We start from the raw sequence: 12,365 nt of genomic DNA on the forward strand, positions 1-12,365 counted from the left end.
TGCCATACGATCATAGGGAAAGGTTAGCTAACTCTGAAAGGGTTTTCTTCTGAAAGACAAAATCAAGGAGAAGGAAATTTTACAGTGAAATCAAGGTAAATAAGTGGCTTCATTCTTCACACAAAGTTAGGTATCTCATTTTATAATGTTACACAAATTGGTTTCTCTTTTCCTTCTATCATTGTGTTTGCCAGGTGCTTGGTGCCAAGGTGTGCATTCTGAGGTCACACAGGGATGTAGTTCATCAGAATCCATGGCCCCAAGTCCAACTGCAATGTTTGTATTTAAAAAAAGCAAACAAATTTAGGAGTGGGATGGCCAGGTAAGAGGGGTTATAATAGCATACTACAAATACAATGTCATTCGAAAGAACTCAAAGCAGGATCTCAAAGAGATATTTGCACACCCAAGTTCATTGTTTCATTATTTACAATAGCCAAGAGATAGAAGCAACCAAAAGTGACAGATGAACGGATAAAGGAAATGTAGTATATACATACAATGGAATATTATACCACCTTTAAAAAGGGAAATTCTGTAACACACTACAACATGGATAAAACTCGAGAACATTGTGCTATGTGAAATAAAACAGTCACAAAAGAACAGTCAATACTGTATATTCTACTCATATGAAATTGCTAAGTAGTCAAAATCATAGAAACTGAAAGTAGAAAGGTGGTTCATGATATGAGGAAATGTGTATAATACCATTTTGCAAGGAAGAAATGGGGATCACCTTTTTATTCTAGTCAGGCCTTCAGTAGATTGAATAATGCCACCCACACTGGAGAGGGCAACCTGCTTTCCTCAGCCTATGGATTCAAATGTTAATCTCATCCAGAAACAGCCTCGCAGACACACCCAGAATGTTTGGTCAATGTCTAGGTATCCCAGTAAAGTTCCCACATAAAATTAACCATCACAGTAGGCATCCCTATTTAATGCGCAAAAAAAAAGTTTAGAGTAAGGGATGTGTCAAAACCATCCAGCTGGGAAATTAGCTGAGCTCAATTCCAACTCAGATAGATCTGGCCTCCAGACCTTGACCATTGGGTTTTTCTGCTTCCTTTTAAAAAGAAGTTTATGGCAGTTACAGAAAATTATGTTTGTAGGTGGACACCAAAAATACGAAAGCAATTTTTATTATTGTTTAATGCATCTTTAGAAAGGCAGTGAATGGAGGTAGGGAGGAAGAGAGGTAAAAGTAGCAGGGTACCAAGATAGCTCCATTCCCCTTTCACTCTTCCATCATAACCTTGTTAACACATAGGCATATATTTAGAGAAAGATAATGGTTTTAAACACAAAACATTAAGATAGTTATTACTCTGTTTTATAAGGCATGATTTTTTAAAAGTTTGTTTATTTTACATAATCTCTATACCCAACATGGGGCTCAAACTTATGACCCTGAGATCAAGAGTCACATGCTCTCTTGACTGAGCCAGCCAGGCACCCCAAGCATCATCTTTTACAGAGTGTATTAAAACAACAGAACTAATGATAATTTAGTCATGCTTCTTCCTATAAATTCTGACAAGACTACAGTACTATAGTAATCCTATCAAGCATATCGGCATCTACTTTGTGAGACTCATTTATTCAAATAAGAACAAGAGAAAATAAAGGAACATAGGGAAAACAAGTGGAAAATAAGAGTATATATTACCTTGGGATTTTTATCTGTAATGCTCCCTTTATGAATCCCTGGAATCTTTTAATAAAACAAACTGTTATTTGTCAGAATGGAAGGTTTTGAAGCAGAAACACCATGTAACTAGAGTTCCAAGAAACATAAATGAAACATGCCCTCATCAGATCAATAATTTTTTAATGTTAAGAATTCTCTTTCGGGGCACCTGTGTGGCTCAGGCATTAAACATCTGCCTTCGGCTCTGGTCATGATCCCAGGGTCCTGGAATCAAGCCCCACATCAGGCTCCCTGCTTGGCAGGAAGCCTGCTTCTCCCACTCCCACTCCCCCTGCTCGTATTTTCTCTCTTACTGTGCCTCTCTCTGTCAAATAAATAAATAAAATCTTTTAAAAAAAAGAATTCTCTTTCAAAGATAGAATTTGAAGCCTCTTTAATTGCTCTTTGGTTATTTTAAAACTGACTTGCTTAGCTGTAGAATTTTCTGGAATACTGATAAACTTTTATGTGAAAATGTTCCATTAAGGGTATGTGTGTGTGTGTGTGTGTGTGTGTGTGTATACACAAGGAAAGAGAAACTCCTAAATAATAGACAACATACTTGCCAAATATTAGGCGTCACTGTTTTCCACATTTTGATATTTAGATTACAAAGTTGCAGCTACATACTAACTTGCACCACTTGATCTGACAAACAGGGACACTTCTTCAGGAGATGATAGGGAAACACTTAATTTGGGTAGAAATCTCATGAGAACTCATTTCAAATATCATGAGATCTCGGGAAACTCATGATCTATGTCCAAATCTCATGAGATCTCGGCCCAAATCTCGTGAGATTTCAGTCAAGTCCCATGAGATCTTAGTCCAGATATCGAGAGATCTTGGGGCAAATCTCGTGAGATCTCAGGCCAAATCTCATGAGAACTTGAGCACTTCCCATGAGATTTCTACACAAATCTCATGAGAAATCATTCCAAATATGAGGTATCATACATACATACCATACATAGGTTCTCCAATAACCGACCTAATTTTGTGTGGGAAAGAAGTGGGATGAAAAATAAATAAATAAATAAAAGCAAAGCTCCATAACAGTGGAAATAAGGAAATAATACAAAGGAATGTGGAAATAAATCTAATGGAGACAAAAAAGATGAAAGGTCAATGAAAATAAGAGCTGCCTTTTTTTGAAAGATAAACAAAACTGATGAACTTTTAGCTAGACTCACCAAGAAAGAGAGAAGACTCAAATACATCAGGAAAGAAAGATAATTGATTCCTGTCTCACATTAAGATCCTAGAGGAGAACACAAGCAGCAACCTCTTCAACCTTGGACACCGCAACTTCTTGCAAGACATGTCTCTGAAGGCCAGGGAAACAAAAGCAAAAATGAACTACTGGGACTTCAAGATAAAAACTTCTGCACAACAAAGGAAACAATGAATAAAACTAAGAGGCAACCTACAGAATGGGAGAAGATATTTGCAAATGGCATTGCAGATAAAAGTCTGGTATCCAAGATCTACTAAGAACTTCTTAAACTCAACACCCAAAAAACAAAGAATCCACTCAAGAAATGGGCAGAAGAGAGGAAGAGAGGAAAAGACACTTCTCCAAAGAAGACATCCAAATGGCCAACAGACCATGAAAACATGCTCCGTATCACTTGCCAGGGAATTCAAAACCACAGTGAAATACCACCTTACACCAGTTACAATGGCCTAAATTAACAAGACAGGAAACAAGTGTTGGAGAGGATGTGGAGAAAAGGGAGCCCTCTTACACTGTTGGTGGGAATGCAATCTAGTGCAGTCACTCTGGAAAACATCATGGAGGTTCCTCAAAGAGTTTAAAAAAAAAAAAGAGCTACCCTATCACCCTGCAATTGCACTCCTGGGTATTTACCCCAAAGATACAGATGCAGTGAAAAGAAGGGATACATGCACCCCAATGTTCATAGCAGCAATGTCCACAGGAGCTGAACTGTGGAAGGAGCTGAGATGTCCTTCAACAGAGGAATGGATAAAGATGTGGTACATACATACCATAGAATATTACTCAGCCATTAGAAGGGATGAATACCCACCATTTGCATTGATGTGGGGGTTATGCTATATGAAATGAGTCAAGCAAAGAATGACAATTATCATATGGTTTCACTCATATGTGGAACACAATGTATAGTGTGGAGGACCACAGGGAAAGGGAGGGAAAACTGAATGGGAAGAAATCAGAGAGGGAGACAAACCATGAGAGACTCTTAATCATAGGAAACAAACTGGAGGGGAGGTAGGTTGGGGAGCAGGAAAACTGGGTGATGGGTATTAAGGAGGGGACATGTGGTGATGAGCCCTGGGTGTTATAAGCAAGTAATGAATCATTGACCATTACATCAAAAACTCTACCTTGGCTAATGGAATTTATATTTAAAAATGTGAAAATTTTTTTAAAAAAAGAAACATGAGCTATTACAATGAATACCACAAAAATACAAAGGATCTTAAGAGAGTACTAGGAGCAAATAGAGGCCAACACCTTGGACAACCTAGAAGAAATAGATAAGATCCTAACAAAAACCTAGAAGAACTGAACTGTGAAGGGGAAAAAAAATCTAAACAAACTGATCACTAGTGAAAACATTGATTCAATAATCAAATCCTCCCAACAAACAAATGCCCAAGACCAGACAGTTTCACTGAGGAGTTCAACCAGACAGTAGAATAAGAATTAATACCAGCCCTTGTCAATTTGTTTAAAAGATAGGAGGCAAGGGCATATGTCCAAACTCATTTTATGAAGGCAGCAGTACCCTGTTACCAAAACAAGATAAAGACGCTACAAGAAAAGGAAAGGCCAGTATCCCTCATGAACAGAGATGCAAAACTCCTCAACAAATTATCAGCAACATCAATTCAATAACCCATGAGGAGAATCACATAACAGGATCCCATGGGATTTATTCCAGGGATGCAAGATGATTCCACATCTGCACACCCACCAATAGCATATACCACCTTAACAAAATAAAAGATAAAAATCTGAGGATTGCTACAATAGATGAAGAAAGAACACTTGACAAGATTCGATATGCATGCATGATAAACACTCTAAGCCACCTGGGTACTGAGGGAACATACCTCAACCAAACAAATGACCTATATGAAAAGCCCACAGCTGACGTTATACTGGAGGGTGAAATGCTGAAAACTTTCCCACTACCAGCAAGAACAAGATAAAAATGTTCACTCTTACCACTTTCATTCATCATCATTTTGAAAGCCCTCACCAAATTATTTAGACAAAACCAAAACAAAGCAAAAGATATGAAATCTAAATAGGAAAAGAAAATGGTTACTAATTGCAAATGACATGATACTATATGGAGAAATCCCTAAAGAGTCCACACACACACACACACACACACACACACACACACACACACACACCTGTTAGAATAAACAAATTCAGTAAAGCTGCAGGGTACAATGTGAATATACAGAGACCTGTTGCATTCCTTTTTTTAAAAGAATATATTTATTTGACAGAGAGAGAGAGATTACAAGCAGGGGGCACAGCAGAGGGTCAAGGAAAAGTAGACTCCCTGCTGAACAGGGAGCCCAATGCTGGGCTCATTCCCAGAACCCCAGGATTATGACCTGAACTGAAGGCAGATATTTAACTGACTGAGCCAACCAAGTGCCCCAACTTGTATTTCTATATACTGATGGCAAACTTTCACAAAGAGAAATTAAGAAAGCAATGCCATGGACAATTACATCAAGCAAAAAAAAAAAAAAAAATCTTGTAATCAAAGTAACCAAGAATGAGAAAGACCTGGTATACTCAACACATGGTGGAAAAAGGCAAAAGGAAAAACATGCATGTGTTGGTGGGTGAATATATGGGCTAAAGGTTTGGAATATGACACAAATAAATGGAAGCATATGCCACGCTCATTAATGGGAAGAGTTAATAATTTTAACATATACACCATACCCAAAGCAATCTACAGATGTGATGAAATCCCTATCTGAATTCCAATGGCATTATTCAAAGAAATAAAAGACTGTCCTAAAATTTGTATGGAATCACAAAAGACCCCAAATGCCCAAAGCAATCTGGAAAAAGAAGAAGAGAAGAGTTCAAGATGGCAGAGGAGTAGGAGACCTTCATTTCGTCTGGAAGGAATTTAGCTAGATAGCTATCAAACAATTCTGAACACCTGAAAATTCAAGCAGAAATAAAAGAATAGCTTCAACTCTACAAACAAAAAAATGGCCACTTTCTGAAAGGTAGGAAGTACAGAAAAATGAGTCCAAGTCATTAGGCGGGAAGATAAACCATGAGGGGAGGGAGCCTCTATCAGCTGGCTACCGCCAAGTGCTAAGGGCAAAGAGCAAAAAATTGGAACTTTCAGAAGTCTGCTCTGGTGAGGGATGTCACTCTGGAGGCTAAGCAGAGGGTGGAACCCTTGAAAGGACAGTGTGGGGTCAGGATCCTCGGGGTCCCAGGAAGACCCTCAAGCTCTGCTTGGGGGCAGCAGAGCTCCCAGGTATCAGAGCAGGGAAGCTGGCTGCAAAGAGTGAGCCCAGGAGTGGGATCTAAGCTGGAGCTTGCCATAAACTGTGATCCACAGCACAGTCTGGCCACTGATCTTTGAGAAGGGGCCCAAGAAGTGGCACAACTGGAGAGAGTCCCTTTCCTCCATCAAGAGGAGTGGTGCCTGAGCATGCTGCAGGAGTCTGCTGGGTTTGGAGACTCCAAACGGGGTCAGCCAGAGACAGAAATGCTTGGTCACAGGTCTTATGAGCACAGAGTGCAAACAGAGACCAGGGAAACATGAATGACTAACTGCTTTTCTGTGAGGGCACACTGAGGAGTGGGGCCCCGAGCTCTCAGCTCTGGGGCCAGAGATTGGGAGGCCGCCATATTCATTCTCATCCCAAAAGACTGGAATCATTCCCTGCATAATTTCAGACCACAATGCTTTGAAAATGAAACTCAATCACAAAAGGAAAGGTGGAAAGAACTCAAATACATGGAGGCTAGAGAGCATCGTACTAAAGGATGAAAGGGTCAACCAGTATCAATTCAAGATGAACTTTAAAAATTCATGGAAACACAGGAGAATGAAAACAAAACTGTTCAATATCTTTGAGATGCAGCAAAGCCAGTCCTAAGAAGGAAGCATATACCACTACAAGGCTTTCTCAATAACCAAGAAAGGTCTCAAATATACAACCTAATCCTACACCTAAAGGAGCTGGATAAAGAGCAGCATAGAAAGCCTAAACTCTGAAGGGGAAGAGAAATAATGAATATTAGAGCAGAAATCAATGAAGTAGAAACAAAAAGAGTAGTAGAACAGATCAATGAAACTAAGAACTGGTTCTTTAAAAGAATTAATAAGATTGATACACCCCGGGCCAGACTTCTCCAGAAGAAAAGAGAAAGGACCCAAATCAATAAAATCATGAATGAAGAAGGAGAGATCACACCCAACACCAAAGAACTACAAACAATTATAAGAACATATGATGGCAACTCTATGTTAGCAAATCAGGCAGTCTCGAAGAAATGGATGCATTCCCAGAAACATAGAAATGATCAAAGCTGAACCAGGAAGAAAAGGGAATCTGAAAAGCCCCATAATCAGCAAGGAAATTGAAGCAGTCATCAAAAATCCCCCAGGAAGGGGTGCCTGGGTGGCTCAGTGGGTTAGGCCACTGCCTTCGGCTCAGGTCATGATCCCAGGTCCTGGGTTCAAGCCCCGCATCGGGCTTTCTGCTCGGCAGGGAGCCTGCTTCCTCCTCTCTCTCTGCCTGCCTCTCTGCCTACTTGTGATTTCTCTCTGTCAAATAAATAAATAAAATCTTAAAAAAAAAAAAATCCCCCAGGAAACAAGAGCCCAGCACGAGATGGCTTCCCAGGGGAATTCTACCAAACATTTAAAGAAGATTTAATACCTATACTTTCGAAACTTAAAAAAAAAAAAAAATAGAACTGGAAGGAAAACTTCCAAACCCTTTTGATGAGGCCAGCATTTCCTTGATCCCAAAACTAGACAAAGACCCCACCCAAAAGCACAATTACAGACCACTATCCCTGATGAATACGGATGCAAAAATTCTCACCAATTTACTAGCCAATAGGATCCAACAGTACATTAAAAGGATGATTCACCACGAACAAGTGGGATTTATTCCTGGACTGCAAGGGTGGTTCGAAAACCACAAATCAATCAATGGAATACACTACCTTAATACAAGAAAGAACAAGAATCATGGGATCCTCTCAGTAGATGCAGAAAAAGCATTTGACAAATTACAGCATCGTTTCTTGATCAAAACTCTTCACCGAGCAGGGATAGAGGGTACATACTTCCACATCATAAAGGCCATCTGTGGGAAACCCACAACGAATAACATTCCCAATGGGGAAAAACTGAGAGCTTTTCCCTTCAGGTCAGGAACACAGCAGGGATACCCATTCTCATCACTATTGTTCAACATAGTCCTAGAATTCCTAGCCTCAGCAATTAGACAACAAAAAGAAATAAAAGCATCTGAATTGGCAACAAAGTCAAACTCTCACCCTTTGCAGACAACAGGATACTTTCTGTGGAAAGCCTAAAAGACTCCACTCCAAAATTCCTAGAACTCATCCAGGAATTCTGTAAAGTGGCAGGATATAAAATCAATACACAGAAATCACTTGCATTTGTCTACAGCAACAATGCGACAGGAGAAAGAGAAATTAAGGAGTCCACCCAATGTATAATTACACCAAAAACCACAAGATACTTAGGAATCCATCTAACCAAAGGGGCAAAGGATCTGTACTCAGAAAACTATAGAATAGTCATGAAAGAAATGGAGGAAGACACAAAGAAATGGAAAAATGTTCCATGCTCATGGATTGGAAGAAAAAATATTGTGAAGATGTCTATGCTCCCTAAAACAATCCACAGATTCAATGCAATCCCTATTAAAATACCATCCACATTTTTCAAAGAACTGGAATAAATAATGCCAAAATTTGTATAGAAGCAGAGAAGACCCCGAATAGCCAAAGGGATGTTGAAAAAGAAAACCAAGTCTGGTGGCAATCCAATTGCACACTTCAAGCTCTATTACAAAGCTGTCATCATCAAGAGAGCATGGTACTCGCACAAAAACAGACACACAGATCAATGCAACAGAACAGAGAGCCCAGAAATGGACCCTCAACTCTAAGGTCAACTAATCTTTCTCAAGGAAGGAAAGACTATCCAACGGGAAAAAAAAGTGTCTTCAATAAATGTTGCTGGGAACATGGGACAGCCACATGCAGAATGAAACTGGACCATTTCCTTATACCATACACAAAAAATAGACTCCAAATGGGCGAAAGACCTCAATGTGAGACAAGAATTCATCCAAATCTCTGAGGAGAACAGAGGCAGCAACCTCTTTGACTTCAGCCAGAGCAACTTCTTGCTAGACATATCTCCAAAGGTGAGGGAAACAAAAGCAAAGATGAACTGCTGAGATTTCGTCAAGTTAGAAAGCTTTTGCACAGCAAAGGAAACAGTCAACAAAACCAAAAGACAACAAACAGAACAAGAGAAGATATTTCCAAATGACCTATCAGATAAAGGGCTAGTATCCAAAATCCAGAAAGAACTTATCAAACTCAACACCCAACAGAACAAATAATTCAATCAAGAAATAGGCCAAAGACATGAACAGACATTTTTCCAAAGACATCCAAATGGCCAACAGACACCTTAAAAAGTGCTCAACATGGGGCGCCTGGGTGGCTCAGTGGGTTAAGCCTCTGCCTTCAGCTCAGGTCATGATCTCAGGGTCCTGGGATTGAACATCAGGTCAGGCTTTCTGCTCGACAGGGAGTCTGTTTCCTCCTCTCTCTCTACCTGCCTCTCTGCCTGCTTGTGATCTCTGTCTGTCAAATAAATAAATAAAGTCTTAAAAAAAAAGGAAATCTTGCCATTTTCACTGGCATGGATGGATCTAGAGGGTATTATGCTAAGCAAAACAAGTCAATCAGAGAAGGACAATTATCACATGATCTCACTGATATGCAGAATTTAAGAAACAAGACAGAAGATCATAGGGGACGAGAGGAAAAAAGGAAGCAAGATGAAACCGGAGAGGGAGACAAAGCATAAGAGACAAACTCAGAAACAAACTGAGGGTTTCTAAAGGGGAGGGGGTGAGGGAATGGGGTGGCTGGGTGATGGGCACAGAGAGGTTATGTGCTGTGGTGAGCACTATGCACTGTGTAAAATGGAAGGATCTCAAATTTGTACCCCTGAAACAGACATTATATGATCATAATTTAAAAAAGAAGTGAAATAAAAACATTTAGAATATGTTATGCCCCCCAAAAATGGGTCGTGATTAAAGGAACGAGACTGATATAAAGCGAAGGTCAAGCAAAGCTTTATTTTCTGCCAAGCATCAAGAATCAAACTGACCGGCCAGGGCCGTGCCTCTTACAGAGAGGGCGACCTTTCTCTGTTTCACAGACTAGATTTTAAGGGCAAAGGCCATGCGGTTGGGCCTGGCCACGCACAGCTGGCCAATGACACTGTAACACACAGAGAAAGCTGCACAGTCATGCTAGGTGACCAATTGAATTACAATTTACCCTAGTAGACTTTTGAACCAGCCTATCACCTTGGTCAGAATTGGCGCCCAACAGGTGCACAAAGGGCGGGGCCCATACTCCTTGGTAACTAGGGAGACATTATGCACCCCCTCCACTGATTGGATGTCTCCACCTGGCCTGACCCACCCTTGTATTTGAGCTTTGTTACCTGGGGCTGGTTTCCGGGACTTGTTTTTAAGTCAGTCCCCTGGGGGAAGGGGAGCAGGGACAGTTTAAGGGTTAAACAACAAGATTATTGTTTAACCTTAATGGAAGCCTCTTGCTAAATAGGTCCTTACATTCCCCCCATTTCTTTGGAGACTAGTCAAGTCTTTGACTTTTTAGCCAGTTCTATACCCCCCTTTTAACGGCTGTTAGACTGTTTTAATGACTCCAGTGTGATTAACCAGAAACAGTATTTCTCTCCTAGGGTTATGCAGAGCCCCCCCTCTTTTTTATTTTGCAATTGCTTATACCTCCCGCCTATATCTTAACAACAGGGGCAACAATGAATTAATGAACTCATTGTTTTTTGAGTCTTAGTTTTAGTCCAGATCGGCGGGGTCCATTGGCAGAGGCATCCACCTCTGGGGGACGTTCTCGTCCTCGGCTCATTTGACATGACCTGCGTGAATCCAGGCCCTGATGCCTTCTACTTTTATTGCCGTGGGGGTGGTCAGGATGACAGTAAACCGCCCCTTCCAGCGAGGCTCAGTTTTCCCACTTGGTGGTGGCATATCCAAACCAAGTCCCTGGGTTGGTAAGGATGTGGCTTCACCTCGGTCTCCGACCCAGTGTGAGCAGTCCGGATCCCTGCATGGGCCCTTTTTAAGACAGGCTGTAATGCTTGCAGTGACTGGAGTACAGACTGATCAGTCATTTCTGCTATAGCAACCTCCTGTAATTGAGGGGGGTCTCCAGAACATTATTTCAAATGGAGTCACCTTATTTAAGTAGGGTGTACATCGCACCCTGAGGGCGGCGAAGGGAAGAAGATCTACCCACCCAATGCCAGTCCCCAGAATTAACTTTGTCAAGGTCTCTTTAAGAGTTCAATTCATTCTTTCTACTTGGCCGGAACTCTGAGGCCGGTAGGCACAATGTAGTTTTCAATTAGTGCCTGTGAGACTGAACTCACAAATGCAGGGCAACAAGGTTACTGTTTAACCTTAATGGAAGCCTCTTGCTAAATAGGTCCTTACAGAATATAAATGTTAACTGCATAAAAATAAGTAAATAAATAAATAAATAATCTCACTGATAAGAAAGGAAGAAAGAAACACGGCAAACAAACAAGCAATTAAGCAACCTGGAGTCACCACACTCTGATTTCAAGCTAGATTACAAAGATGTTGTCATCAAAACAGTATGGGACTGGCATAAAAACAGACACACAGGTCAATGGAACACAAGAGGAAGCTCAGAAACTGATAATCACAGTATTTTTGGCCACATTTATTCATTCATATATTAAAGGTATATTTAAACTTAGCTCTGATAGAATTATAGAATTATACTGATATACTGATAGAATGATAGAATTATACTCTAAATGGGAATTAATAATATTGATGTCCTCTTCCAACAGTTGCTTCCAATAAATGCATTTCTTTAAACATGCTGTTTTTTATAAATACATATTATAAAATAAGGATGATTTAGAATCCACATTTTTAAGAGAAATTAAATGCTCTTTAATAAACTTACCATAGAAAAGGAAATATAGATATCTATCATCACAACTGCAAACATCACAAAAGAAGACAATCAGACACAATCTGGTGTCTGATGGAAGAACAGAACACTACTTAAGTAGTTCTGCCCAAATATTCAACCTGTTGAAAGCTAAAATCCAGCTACTCATTTACAAAAACACTGATGTCAGAGAAAAGTCCTACCAAAGAGTATGAAGACATCATCAATGAAGTCCACAGTGCATATATTCTGACAGGAAAAATATTTTCCCAACAAATAAACTGTAAAACAAGAAAGAAAGAAAGAAAGAAAGAAAGGAAGAAAGGAAGAAAGAAAGAAAGAAAGAAAGAAAGAAAGAAA

Source organism: Enhydra lutris, unplaced genomic scaffold (assembly GCF_002288905.1).
Source record: "Enhydra lutris kenyoni isolate GAN:26980312 unplaced genomic scaffold, ASM228890v2 scaffoldscaffold9, whole genome shotgun sequence".
Taxonomy (NCBI): domain Eukaryota; kingdom Metazoa; phylum Chordata; class Mammalia; order Carnivora; family Mustelidae; genus Enhydra; species Enhydra lutris.